Genomic DNA, 15,555 nt, shown 5'->3' on the forward strand with positions numbered 1-15,555 from the left:
ACTTGACTATATGTGGCAGAACTGGATTTTAACCCACTACTGTCTGACACTGGAACTGTATATATCAGGACCTAAACAGTTTTTCCCCATGTCTTGATGTTTCTAGCTGTTTTTTAGAATATTAATTACATTTTTCAAATAACGGAAATATCTAAGCTTTACTTTGTACTAGGATGACAAAATTAATAATAGTACTAGTATTAGTATAGTGTAGCACTAATAGTGAAAGGAAAAAATTATCATCTTATTAAGAATTAGTGCCTAAGTATTTCAATTTTTTTCACATTATGGCAAACAAACCACAAGGGAAAAATAAAAATAACACTCATAAGCTAAATAAAAATGGTATCAATAAATACACATAGAATGCTTGTTTTGTGATCTTACTGAAATGAGATGAAAAATTATTATCACTATGTGGAGAAGTGTAACTAATTTTACATAAGAGCAATCTATAACAATATACTTTGATTAAGGATTCTTACTAATTGTTGAGATTTATGTTTTGGACATAAAAACAAATTTTGTAAAGGCAAGGTCACCTACTTCTTATCCTCATAATTATTCATACCACAATGGTGCCTCTCCTCTCATAGAATCACATGGAGAAAAAGAATCTATTTCTATACAAACTAATTGTATATGCTTTACATTTCATTGTAAAATTATTTCAGTTGTTGTATAATTTAGGTAAAAGATCAGTCAAGGAAAAGATAATTTACAATTCCAAATGCTTTTTCTTTCTTCTTCTTTATAATGTTATAGCAGAAAGGCATAGAGAATGGTTACCACTCTGTTTCACTCCCTCTTAAAAATTATAGGTTAAGGGACTTCCCTTGTGGTCCAGGGGTAAGGAATCCACCTTACAATGCAGGGAACACAGGTTCGATCCCTGGTCGGGGAACTAGGATCCCATGTGCAGTGGGGCAACTAAGCCTCAACGAAAGAGCTTGCGCACCTCAACTAAAGAGCCTGCGTGCCGCAAACTACAGAGCCCATGCACTCTGGAACCTGTGTGCCACAACTAGAGAAGAGAAAACCCGCACGCACAACTAGAGAGAAGCCCACACACCACAATGAAAGATCCTGCGTGCTGCAACTAAGACCTGATGTAGCCAAAAATAAATAAATAAGTAAATAATAATCAATAAAACTTTAAAAAAGTTATGGGTTGAGGAAAGTCCAAGACGTCTTACATAAGGGTTTAGAGTTTTTTGTTGACCCCTTTCCCCAAAAAAATCATTGACAAGAACTGTGGACTCCAGAAAAAAATATCTGAAAAAATTTGAATATATTTTTTCATAAGTCACAATGAAAAATCACCAAATCTAAGACTTACTGCTCTGATTTGATCTTTCTCCACTTTTTTAAGCCTAAAATATACACTTGAAAAGTTAAGGTACAACTCTGTTGCTGTTAGTATTTGCTATCTCAGGATTGAAGTTGATTTGGCACTAGAAGCATCAGTTGCCAAAGCAATCCTGAGGAAAAAGAACGAAGCTGGAGACATAAGCTTCCCAGACTTCAGACAATATTACTAAGCTACAGTAATCAAAACAGTGTGGTATTGACACAAAAACAGACACGTGGATCTATGGATCAGAATAGAGAGCCCAGATATAAGCCCACACACCTATGGTCAATTAATCTTCAACAAAGGGGATAAGAATACACAGTGCAGAAAAGACAGTCTCTTCATCAAGTGGTGCCGGGAAAGCTGGACAGCCATATGTAAATAAATGAAGTTAGAGCATTCTCTTACACCATACACAAAAATAAACTCAAAATGGCTTAAAGACTTAAATATAAAACAGGACATCATAAAACTCCTAGAAGAGAACATAGGCAAAAGGTTCTCTGACATAAATTGTACCAATGTTTTCTTAGGTCAGATCCCAAGGCAATAGAACAAAAAGCAAAAGTAAATAAATGGGACTTAATCAAACTTACAAGCTTTTGCACAGCCAAGGAAACCATAAGCAAAATGAAAAGACAAACTCTGGACTGAGAGAAAATGTTTGCAAATGATGCGACAAACAAGGGCTTAATTTCCAAAATATACAAACAGTTCATACAACTCAACAACAAAAAAACAAACAACCCAATTAAAAACTGGGCAGAAGGCCTAAATAGCCATTTCTACAAAGAAGACATTCAGATAGTCAATAGGCACCTGAAAAGATGCTCAACATTGCTAATTATCAGAGAAGTGCAAATCAAAACTACAATAAGGTATCACCTCACACCAGTCAGAATAGCCAACATTAAAAAGTCTACAAATAACAAATGTTAGAGAGGATGTGGAGAAAATGGAACCCTCCTACAGTGTTGGTGGGAATTTAAATTGGCACAGCCGTTATGGAAAACAGTATGGAGGTTCCTTAAAAAACTAAAAATAGAGTTACCATATGATCCAGCAATCCCATCTCTGGGCATGTATCTGGAGAAAACTCTAATTTGAAAAGATGTATGCACCCCAATGTTCATAGAAGCACTATTTTCAATAGCCAAGACATGGAAGCAACCTAAATGTCCATGGACAGATGAATGGATAAAGAAGATGTGGTACATATACACAATGGAATACTATTCAGCCATAAAAAAGAATGAAATAATACTATTTGCAGCAACATGGATGAACCTAGAGATTATCATCCTAAGTGAAGTAAGACAGACAAATATCATATGATATCACTTATATGTGGAATCTAAAATGTGATGCAAATGAACTTATTTACAAAACAGAAACAGAATCACAGACATAGCTTATGGTTACCAAAGAGGGGAGGGGGGAGGGATAAATTAGGAGTTTTGGATAAGCAAATACAAACTACTATATATAAAATAGATAAATAACAAGGTCCTACTGTATAGCGCAGGGAACAATATTCAATATCTTGTAATAATTTATAATGAAAAAGAATATATATATATGTGTACAACTGAATCACTTTTCTGTACACCAGAAACTAACACAACATTGTAACTCAACTATACTTTAATTTTAAAAAATAGAGTATCAATACTCTATGAATCTTACGTAAGGATTAAGTGACATGATCTAAATAAATGATCAGTATCATGTTTAGCATAAAGTAAGTACAGAAATAGTATTGGACCATTGGGTTTGGGGTATCTGAAGATTAAAGAAACATTTTAAATTTATTTTAAGCGTGGTAATAGCAACTGGATATGTAAAAATGAATAGCCCTTAAGAATTAGAGATATGTATTAAATTCTTATCAATGAAATGACATATTATCTGACATCTGTACCTGATAAAACTTTTAAAAATATTTTTGAAGAGATAGATGAAATAAGATTAGCACAACGTCAATGATTTTTTTTGAAGCTGGGTGATAGGTAATATTATCTGTATTTTTTAGTATGTTTTAAAATTTCCATTAAAATTAAGAAAAATATATTCTGCAAGCTAAAATTGAGTACAATAATTCCAATACCCATTCACTTTTAAGGAGGATAAGAGCAGAATTGAAATCTCTGTAAGACAGGAGATAAAGTTCAAAAATGAACAGTTTAATATTAGCTTAAATTACATCCCTGTGACATTTATTATCTAATTGGAGGTTGGTACCACTTAATCACCATTATCATTTTATCCCCTAACCCCTCCCTTCTGGCAATCACCCTTTTGTTCTCTGTATCTATGGGTCTGTATTCATTGTTTTGTTTATTCCTTTGTTTTGGTTTTTAGATTCCATTATAAAAGTGAAATCATGCAGTATTTGTCCTTTTCTGTTTCATTTATTTCACTTAGCATAATACCCTCTACATCCATCTATATGTTGTCACAAATAGGAAGATTTTATTTTTATATGGCTGAGTAATATTTCATTGTATATATATATATATATATATATATATATACCACATTTTCTTTATTAATTTGTCTATAGATGGACACTTTGATTCCATATTATGGCGTTTGTAAATAATGCTGCAGTGAGCTTTGGAGTGCATATTGAAATTGAATTAGTGATTTTTTTTTCTTCTGGTAAATATCAATAAGTGCAATTGTTGGATCACATGGTAGCTCTATTTTTAATCTTTTGAGGAACCTCTATTCTGTTTCCCATAGTAGCTGTACCAATTTACATACCTCCACAACAGTGCACAGGGTTCCCTTTTCTCCACATACTTGCCAACACTTATTTGTCTTTTTGACGGTAGCCATTCTGACAGGTATGAGGTGATATCTCATTGTAGTTTTGATTTGTATTTCCCTGATGAATAGTGATGTTGAGCATCTTTTCATGTGTCTTTTGGCCCTCTATATGTCTTTAGAAAAATGTCTATTCAGGTGCTCTGCCCATTTTTAAATTGAGTTATTTGGGTTTTTTTCTTTTTTTGATGTTGAGTTTATGGGGTTCTTTGTATATTCTGAATATTAACCCCTTTTCATAAGGTTTCTTAAGATGGATACTTAGGTTATTGATTTTATATCTTCTTTTCTAGTACATGCATTTAATGTTACATTCTTTGTGTATAATGTTATATAAGTTTTCCTCTAAGCACTGGTTTTATTGCAGCCCACAGATTTTGATGTTATATTTTCATTTTCATTCATTTCAAAATATTTTAAATTTCTCTTGAAACACTGCTTTGACCCAAGTTTTTTCAAAGTGTGTTGTATAATTTTCAAATATTTTAGGATTTTCCAGCTATCTATTTTTTATTTCAAGTTTAATTCCATTATTGTATGAGAACATATTTTGCATGACTCCCATTCTTTTAAATTCATTAAGGTGGGTTTTATGACCACTTATATGGTCTACTTTAGCAAATGCCATTTGAGATTGAGAAGAAGTCATTGGAGAAAATTAGTTCAAGCTGATTGATAGTGTTGTTCACGTCAATTATATCCTTAATGGTTTTATGCTTCCTTTGTCTATCGATTACTAAAAGAGGAAAGTTGAAGTCTCTAGCTACAATAGTTGTCTGTCTATTGTTCCTTTCAGGTCTATCATTTGTTTCTTCACGTATTTGGATGCTTTGTTGGTAAGTACACACATGTTTAGGATTGTTATATCTTCTTGGAGAATCAATCCCCTTATTATTATGTAATGCCCCTCATTATCCCTGATAATCTTCCTTGTCCTGAGGTCCATTGTCTCTGAAATTAATATAGCTACTCTGGTTTTCTTTTAATTAGTGTTAAAAATGTTATACTTTCTCCATCCTTTAATTTTAACTTTTCTGAGTCTTTATATTTACAGTGGGTTTCCTATAGGCAACTTATGGTTTTATTCCCTCTGTCAATCTGTCTCTTAATTGGTGCATTTAGACCATTATCATTTAAATGATCATTGATATAGTTGGACTAATATCTCCCATATATGTAACTTTTTAATATTTCTTGTACTTTGTTTCCATTTCCCCCTTTTTTTTCTGCTTTCTATGGCTTTCATTGAGCATTTTATATAATTTGAATTTTGTCTCCTCTCTTAGCATATCAATTATACTACTATAAAATTGTTTAATGGTTCCTTTAGAGCTTGAAATAAACATTTTAAATTAATCCAAGTCACTGTCAAGTAACACTGTACCACTTCACGTGTAACACAGGTTTCTTAGAGAGTATTCCCCATCCCTCTGTCCTTTCCTTATAACATTTCTGTCACTCATTTCACTTATCCAAATGCTATAATCACCCAGTACATTGTTATTATCCTTAACAGTTATATATCTATTAAAATAAAAAAATTAAAATATTTTATTTTTATTCATTTGTTCCTTCTCCAACCTTCTTCCTTATTTATGCAGATCTGAGTTTTCTGACTTACATCATTTCCTTTCTCTCCAATTCACTTCTTTTAATATTTCCTTCAGGACGGGTCTGCTGGGGATGAATTCTCTAAGTTTGTGTGTGTGTGTGTGTGTGTGTGTGTGTGTCTATGCACAACAGAGAGATAAACAGTCTTAATATCCTTTTGAAGGACATTCTTCTGAAGGGTAATTTCACTGGGTGTAGAATTCTAGGTGCTTTTTTTTCTTTCAATACTTTAAATATCTCACTCTGCTCTTCTTGTTTGCATAATTTCTGATGTGAAGTCCACTGTAATTCTTATTTTATTTTCCTCTATAGGTAAGGTGTTTCCCTTCCCTCCCTTTGACTTCTTCACAGATTTTTGTCTTTGTCTTTGGTCTTCTGTAGTGTGAATATGATATGTCCAGGTGTAGTCTTTATGAGTTTGTTTGTTTTGCATTTGTGTTATTCTCTGAGTCCCCTGGATCTGTAGTTTGGTGTTTGCTATTAATTTTGGAAACATTTTGTCCATTATTACTTAATATTTCTTCTGCTCCATATTCTCTTTCTTCTTGTTCTGACAATTCTAATACGTATATGTTACTTTTCGAAATGTCCCAAGTTCATGGAGTTTCTATTCTTTTTTTAAAAAAATTCTCTTTACCCTTTGCACTCCATTTTGGAAAGTTTCTATTGGTCTACCTTCAAACTCACTGAATCCTGCCTCAGCTGTGTCTATACGGATGAGATGTTTAAAGGCATTCTCTATTTCTGTTGCAGTGTTTTTAATACTTAGCATTTCCTTTTCATACTTTCTTAGAGTTTCCACCTGCCTGCTTACATTAGCTATCTATACTTGGATATTGTCTTCTTTTTTCAATTGAAGCACTTATGTAATTCACTGTTATTTTAAATTCTTTTTTTAATAATTCCAAAATTTGTGCCATGTCCAAGTCTGGTACTGTTGCTTGCTTTGTCTCTTCAGATATTTTTTTTCCTTGCCTTTGGTATGCTTTGTAGTTTTTTGTTGAATGCCAGTGATGTTGTATTGGTGAATAAGTATTGAGGGAAATAGGCTTTTAGTGTGAGGATTTATGCTAATCTGAATACGAGTTGGGCCTATTTAATGTTTGCTGTAGCTCTTGGTGTCAGTGGCTTCATATTCCTCTGGGGTCCTGATTTTTGTCCCTCTTCCTCATTGTGGGCTTCCCTCAGTACTCCCTCCTCAGGGTAGGTCTGCATCTTTCAGCTCTGTCAGCTGTATTACACTGTCATTTTCCTGCAATCCAGCATGTGGGGCAGAAGACCAATACTGTCATCTTATGATTCAATCTCAGTCTTTTAGTGTGCCTGAAACTCTGGGCTAAAACACTGACTGGTATTTCCACAGTAACTGTTTAGCTTCCCTCCACCCTCTAGGCTAGGCAGGAAGGCGAGAGTGATCTGGGTCAGGCAGCATTCCCTTCTGCTGCCTGGGATAAGGCTATGGGTAAAATTTTTCCCCTTGAAAAGTAGGCCTTTGTTAGGGAGAATCCTCTGGACATATTACACAATGATTACTCATATCCCCTCCTCCAGGCAGAATCACAAGGTTAGAGAATTTGCATGTGCACTAGGAAAATCCAGGCGGGTGCTCCTGGAGCTAAAATCTGTGAAGGTATGGGGGTCGTCCAAGACCTCAGCCCCCATGGGCTTCTCCCTCTCATGCTAGTCCACACTCAGCCTCCAGCAATTCATCAAAATCATTGTTTAAGTGTCCCTACCAGTTTATGGCTCCAACAGCTTCTGCTCCAGGTCAGCAGATCTCATCTGTGACTCTCTGAATTTGCTTGTCTCTACAGATTTCAGGGTAACACGTTTCCTTATAATCTCAGGTCTCTGATGACTCCAAGAAAATTCACTGATTTTCTGTTTCTTCTTCCTCTTCTTGCAGGCACAGGAATGACAGTTTACAAGTTCTTTGCACATTGGAGTTTAAACATTGGAATTCTGTAACCTGAAGACTTTTATCGTGGTGTTCATCAAGTTTCTTTTTATGAGATAGCATCTTCTCTATGAGTTCATCAAATACAGATGGATTTCATGGAGAAAAACTAATTACATAGGGTCTTCTAATTTATGTTTATCAAACAAACACACAGTGTACACTCTAATGCTGTTGAGCATTTTTCTTTCATAAAGCTAACTATCTTTTTATACAGTACTGCACCTTTTGGTTTTAGAAGGCTTGCTGTTTCAACTCTCCATGGATACATAAATACTTAACAACTATGTTTATGGTTCCACCTGTATTTTGCAAATGCTCTCTGAATATCTAGTTGACCTAAGTTGGGATCAGCTAGTGGGTGAAAGATAGAAATACCAACCCCCCTATGGACAGTCACCATCTGGAGAATTATCAGTGATGATCACTATAGACTTAAATGTGTCATCTTGATAAAGTCATTGCCATATGAATGCTACTCTGAACCACATTAATGAAGAGCTATAAGATGGCTACTCATAGACACCAAGTAACTTCTGCTTTACAACCAAGAAGAGAATACTTCAAGAAGAGAATATTCCAGAGAGAAGGGTCTGTAAGAAACATGGGTGCCATTTGTTTACTGCTGGGGCAGGAGATACAGTCTTAGTTATGAGGAAAGCAATTTGAGATTAGAAGGCAGCTGTATTTTCGAGTTGTGCATGGTGTTCTGGTTTGTAGGTCCCCTGTGAAAATATTCTCTTGACCACTAGATCTTTTGCACACAGTGCTTGTAGACATGCTCCAGAAAATGGTTCATAACATGTATTTCAAACAAAGAAATGAAATGATCTGTGTCACCAATTTAATTCATTCTTGGCAAACATTTTCTAGTTGACCTGTGACGCCCTTCATCTTGATGACTTCAATAACAGTGCTCTCTGCACTTGACTCTCCCGGCCCAACAGCTTATCTGGCCACAGTGCAAGCCTGTTGCTGCCCACTCCCCTACCCACCATTCCATCCAATATGAATTATTTTTAACTAAGAAAGTTATTAAGAAGAATGGCCCAAATCAGGAGAGGCGCATATTGAATTCATCAACAGATACACAGCAGGATGCTGTAATTAAGGCTTCACTTGGGAGCCTAAACTCTGTGTTGTAATCTTGAAATCAATATCAGTTCTACCGCCCATTTTCTAGTCTGAAATAATAATAGTTATAAATATCAATACACTGTGAACTCTAAAGTGCTATGCAAACCCAACATATTATCTCCTTCCAGTGCTATAATACTTAAAAATTACAATAGAGTTCTTTTTCCTCAAGTGTTTTAATTAGAAAAAATTATTTTTCATAATATAAGGGCAGCAAGAAGGATTTTAATGAATTTAAACCAAGAAATATAGCCACTACTTTGTAATTTGTGTTCTCATGAAGTGTGGTCAGCAGACTCTAAGGTGGCCCCCATCATCATGCTCCTGGTATTCATGCCTTGTCTGATACCCTTCCCTCAAGTGTAGGTGGGATTTATGAATTGCTTCTAACCAACAGAATATGCCAAAGGTGACATGATGTACTAGATTATGTGTATATATTACAAAAGATTGTAACTCATCTTGCTAAGAGACTCTTTCTTTTGCGGGATTTGAAGATGCAATCTGCCATGTTGTGAGCTGCCATGTGGAGAACAGCATGTGGCAAGGAGCCGAGGGTAGGCTCCATCTCAGAGCAAGCAGGAAACTGAGGTCCTCAGTCTGGCAAACTGAAAGGAACTGAATTCTGCCAATAACACTGTGAGTTAGGAAGCTGATTCCTCCCCAGTTGAGCCTCCGATGGACATCACTTGGCCAACACCTTGATTGCAACTTTGAAAGACCCTGAAGCAGAGGACTCAGCTAAACTGTGCCCAGACTCCTGACCCAGAAAAACTCTGAGGAAATACATGTGTGCTGTTTTAAGCCACTAAGTTTATAGTATCATTGTTAAGCAGCAATAGATAACTAATACACTGAGTTTTACCATGTTCTTTTTAAAGACTGAACATAACTCCTGTAATTGATTTTATTCATTTGCTCTAAATGAGCACTCCTGTTGAATTTTGCCTCATGAATAGGAAAAATAGCTAACATTTATTGAACTCTTCCTTGCACTTAGTACTTTACAGACATTATCTCATTGATTCTATTTTCAATATTTTCCAGCATGGAAGATACAGCTCTCTATCATCATTCATTAAATCAGTCAATCAATCTGAAAATCACAATGTACCTCCAGGACAGATAGAAAGAAAGCACTTAATTCTAAGAGATATCTGGTGGACTGTAAGGATTAGAATTCACTGAGAACAAAACTGAACTATTAATAATACAGAACGTTGCAAACAAGCAAAATTATCTCAAACTTTGCCAAAATTATTAAAGAAATGAACAATTGGCAATGAACTGGTATGGCATTTAGATCATCTTATTCAATCTTCTTAATATCATCAATTTAATGTCTTGAGTTATGAAATTATATGATAAATGCAATCATCAAAAAGGGCTGAAAAACAGAGACAAATTTACCATTTGCAAGCAGTTGTCTTCAATGAGGCAGTAATCATAATGCACCTTTCAACAGGCAAAGATGAAACACAAGTTATCAAAGCAAAGATGCTTATTTCAAATCATAGTATTTCTTTAAAAGAAAATTCTTTAAAAAAGAAAAAACATGTCACAGACCCACAGGGGATCAGAAAGAGTTTGGACTATTGCCCTAACATGATTGATGTAAACTTCTTTCCACCAATCTCCTGACTCAAAAGCAACAAAACATTTTTTTATAAAATATAGTTCAAATTCAATATATAGATTCCCCAAAAAACTTAGTGATAGGACTATAGAGTAGTATTTTGGTTGCAGTACAGTAACTCAGGACGTATGTGGTTTTACCGAAAGTATTAACATGACAATGGAATTTCTTTAAACGTATTTTTTAAAATTTGGAGCCAACAAAACTTTTAGATTTTCTGAAATATTTATCTGTGTGTTGCTATGACTACTTATATAGGCTCTGTTTCAACTTTATATGGGTTATTGTTTCCTTTGAACTAAATTTTTGAACAAATTGTTGTCTGAATCTACTCCATTGAACTTATTCAAATTCATTTAAAAATAAATACACTATTAGTATTGTCTTTCACACAACCATATTATAATATTTGACTTCACCCATAAATATTTCAATATATTTATTTTATATTATTTTTATTTTTTGTTCCAAGGTTTTTAGAAATTTATGATAATTCTTAAAATTCTATACATATAACTATGCAATGCTGTTTTGAAATGAAAAAACTGTTTCTCTTCCATGAAAATTAAACTTATATTTTCAATTTTCCCTCAGTATAGGTATGATTAACAGTATTTAAGTTTTATCTAGAACTTTTTCTAATTAAATTGAGGTATGTCTCTTGCTCTGATAGATGATAATCAACTTACAGTTACCATGTGAGCTGATTTCTCTCATTTTACAAATGGAGAAGTCAATTGTGGAATGCTGAAACGACTTACAGTTGACCCTGTAGAGAGGAAGAAGCAGAGTCAGTAGGATTGGATCCAGTGATTGTCAGATTCTAAAACTGATCTTTCTTTAAGAGCAAAAATTAAGAGTCTTACCCACAATAATACCCTATCTGTGATTGTCTGTGTTATTTTAGCTGAACATTGTTTTGTAAATATTAAACTGTCACTTTTGTTTGTTCTTTCAGAAACCTCTCCTTGGTATAACCATAAAAAATATTTGAACTGAAAAGTAGTTCATTTTTCTATGCTTTGCTTGTTTCTTTTGTGTTTACTATTTCCTTGCGTCTTGTTATAAGTTCATGAGTAGGGTGGAAAGGAAGGGGTTAATATGTCTGCCACTCTGAAATTACTACCCACAACCAAAATCACAGCTTAGTTTCTCTCAAAACACATGTTTGCCATTTTTAATCACAGACTCAGTGATTAAGAATGGAATGAAAAAGAGGCATGACCAAGGAGCAATTCAAATAAACAAAGATTAAGATGTTGTGATATGTTTATAAAGACTAGAGACATCTGGACTATTCCAACTAAATAGTACAGATAATGCACTCTTTCTTTTAATAAGGGCTTTGAGTACCATAAAATGTCAAAATGCTTAAGTACTACTGAGATCCTCTGTTATTTTTCCTTTGTCTTCTAGTATATGCCAAGTCCTGAGATTTTTTTTATTCCAATTATATGGTGCACACTACTTCTGACTCATTTTAGATTTTAATCTTCTTTAATTAAGGAGACTCTATATTGTATTCAAACAGTACCATGTTAATTAAATCTCCATCAATTATGCTTTTCATATGTGTCTATTCACTTAGAACACTCTCTATCCAAAAGGAAGATATGTGATGTTAAAGAGGAGGTAAACATTCTGATTCTAACCATAGAATTTCTCCTTTACTTGAAAGAGAAATGAAAGTGGAATAATTTTTATCACTTGTGATTGTATTAGTCAACATCCAGTTGCAGGAACTGTTAGGCAGTCCAGCTGTTTCAAGAAGAACATTTAGGGAATTAGGTGCTTTTAGAATTGTTGGGGGCATGGTGATAGAAACAGAAAAGCCCCACTGTGGGCACTGTGACTTCTGCCACAATCAGCAAGGCAGAAAAACAGGAGGTCACCATTGGAATAATTAACTTCACCAACACACCATAGGAGCTGCGATTCAGGGGTTAGGAATTTGTGGCAACAGCAAATGATACAATTGTTGGTTCTCTACACACATAGACTGGACACTTGCACACCACTGTGGAACTGCATCCACGACTGTGCTGGCTGGCAGAGAAAGGGCTAAAGTAAAATGACGATGGCCTCTGCCCATGTTTGCCTAACAAATTCCAAGTGCTTGCATTTAAATAGAGGACCATTGCATGAAGAACCCTGGATGAGAGGGTGTCTGAAGAAAAGCCTCTAGAAATGCACACTAGAGGTAGGCTGGAAGGTTTGAATGGAAGGTGAATGTCAAGCCACAACACTCACCATAGTGTTTTGATTTTTTTTTTTTTAATGTCTCATGTTTTTTACTCTTTTCAATACCCTCTTCTGAGCCCCCTGGAATCATCTGTGAGTACCACCTTTTACCACATTTTAGAAAACAATGTTTTAGACTGTAGAGTTTGAAACACTTATTACTGCTTTTAAAAATTATATATATTTTAAAAATTTTAGGTATCCTATCTGGATGAAATTGAGCAGACTTCTGTTGAACACTTTCTGAATTTCAGACATGATGCTAGATTCAGAGAAAAGAAAATTATTTAACTGCCCTGCTCCGGTGGCATTATGCCAATTGATACAACATAATTAGGACAAAGAAGTAGAGGAAGAGCAGAAAGAGGAAACTAGAATTAAAGTTTTATGAATAGTCTCTGGATAAAGGAAATAATTACAAATTTAAAACAAAGGTAGGTGTTTATAAAGGAGAACAAATTGATTAACAATATCAGCAACAACCAAAAAAATAGATCTGAGACCCCAATTGATTAAATTGACAGCAAACATGAATAATTTCTTTTAAAAAAAGGAAAACAAATAGCTAATATATGAAAAATATAATATAAATACATGTTGAAAGAAGACACCTTTTTAATCCCCCATAAATAGACCAGGATTTAAGACATGTTATATTCAAATGTATTTGTTTCTTTGTTTTGCTGGGAGGAGAACTCTGATATACTTTGGTTTCAATTATAAATTGATACATTATTTATGGAAGGTGACTTGGCAATAAGTAATAAAGGTCCTTAAAAGTTAAAATTCTTTTAAAAATTTCTGCAATTTCACTAAACATGGCAGAAGCTGTGTCTGTATTATTCACTATTGTCTTCCCTCTGTAGCTTTTAAAGTACCTGACACAGTTACTTTTCAATAAATTTTGTTTGGAGGAGTGAGGGATAATTATCAAAGCATGCATTTAATAGCAAAATAAGCTGGAAAAATCCTGAAGGTCAACACTGAAGGAACAATTAATAATTTTTGGGCTATTCATATTACAAATAGTATCCATCCAATAAAACAATATTTACAAAAAATTATTACAATGGCAAGGAAATGCTCATTAGGCAATAACACAAAATAAAGTTACCTTATAGTAATCTATATTTCATCATCTCAAATAAAGTTAAAATAGAAAAAAGATAAAAAGTTAGCTGTGGGTCAAGATTATTTGCTGTCGACTCCCTTTTGCAAGAGCACCAGAATCACAACTAACTGCTGAACAATCATTGACAGGAAGACACTGGAACTCACCAAAAAAGATACCTCACATCCAAAGACAAAGGAGAAGCCACAATGAGACGGTAGGAGGGGCACAATCACAATAAAATCAAATCCCATAACTGCTGGGTGAGTGACTCACAAACTGGAGAACACTTATACCACAGAAGTCCACCCACTGGAGTGAAGGTTCTGAGCCCCACGTCAGGCTTCCCAACCTGGGAGACTGGCAACTGGAGGAGGAATTCCTAGAGAATCAGACTTTGAAGCCTAGTGGGAACTGATTGCAGGACTTCGACAGGACTGGAGGATACAGAGACTCCAGTCTTGGAGGGCACACACAAAGTGGTGTGTGCATCAGGACCCAAGGGAAGGGGCAGTGACCCCATAGGAGACTGAACCAGACCTACCTGCTAGTGTTGGAGGGTCTCCTGCAGAGGCAGAGGGTGGCTGTGGCTCACCGTGAGGACAAGAACATTGGCAGCATTAGTTCTGGGAAGTACTTCTAGGCATGAGTGCTCCCAGAATCTGCCATTAGCCCCACCAAAGAGCACGGGTAGGCTCCAGTGTTGGATTGCCTCAGGCCAAACAACCAAGAGGGAGGGAATCCAGCCACACCCATCAGCAGCCAAGAAGATTAAAGTTTTACTGAGCTCTGCCCACAAGAGCAACACCCAGCTCTACCCACCACCAGTCCCTCCCATCAGGAAACTTGCACAAGCCTCTTAGATAGCCTCATCCACCAGAAGGTAGACAGCAGAAGCAAGAAGAACTATAATCCTGCAGCCTGTGGAACAAAAACCATATTCACAGATAGACAAGATGAAAAGGCAGAGGGCTATGTACCAGATGAAGGAACAAGATAAAACCCCAGAAAAACAGTAAGACAGAATGGTGTAATTCCCTGCCATAGAACAGAATAAAGAAAAAAGAATGAAAAGAAATGAAGACAGCTTAAGAGACCTCTGGGACAACATTAAATGCAACAACATTCACATTATAGGGGTCCCAGAGGGAGAAGAGAGAAAGGAAGGACCCGAGAAAATATTTGAAGAGATTATAGTCGAAAAATTCCCTAACGTGGTAAAGGAAATAGCCACCCAAGGCCAGGAAGCGCAGAGTCCCAGGAGGAATAAACCCAAAGAGAAACACGCCGAGACACATAGTAATCAAATTAACAAAAATTAAAGACAATGAAAAATTATTGAAAGTAACAAGGGAAAAATGACAAATAATATACAAGGGAGCTACCATAAGGTTAACAACTGATTTCTCAGCAGAAACTGTACAAGCCAGAAGGGGGTGGCATGATATACTTAAAGTGATGAAAGAGAAGAACCTACAACCAAGATTACTCTACCTGGCAAGGATCTCATTCAGATTCGACAGAGAAATCAATAGCTTTACAGACAAGCAAAAGCTAAGAGAATTCAGCACCACCACAACAGCTCTACAACAAATGCTAAAGGAACTTCTCTAAGTGGGAAACATAAGAGAAGAAAAGGACCTACAAAAACAAACATATAACAATTAAGAAAATGGTAA

At 35.3% G+C, this 15,555-nt stretch overlaps 1 pseudogene; it reads right to left on the reverse strand.

Annotated features, from left to right (window-relative positions):
* Nucleotides 1-7,664: 7,664 nt before the first annotated feature.
* Nucleotides 7,665-8,534, reverse strand: LOC102979813 (AKT-interacting protein-like; annotated as a pseudogene).
* Nucleotides 8,535-15,555: the final 7,021 nt, after the last annotated feature.

The sequence above is a fragment of the Physeter macrocephalus genome, chromosome 7 (assembly GCF_002837175.3).
Source record: "Physeter macrocephalus isolate SW-GA chromosome 7, ASM283717v5, whole genome shotgun sequence".
Taxonomy (NCBI): domain Eukaryota; kingdom Metazoa; phylum Chordata; class Mammalia; order Artiodactyla; family Physeteridae; genus Physeter; species Physeter macrocephalus.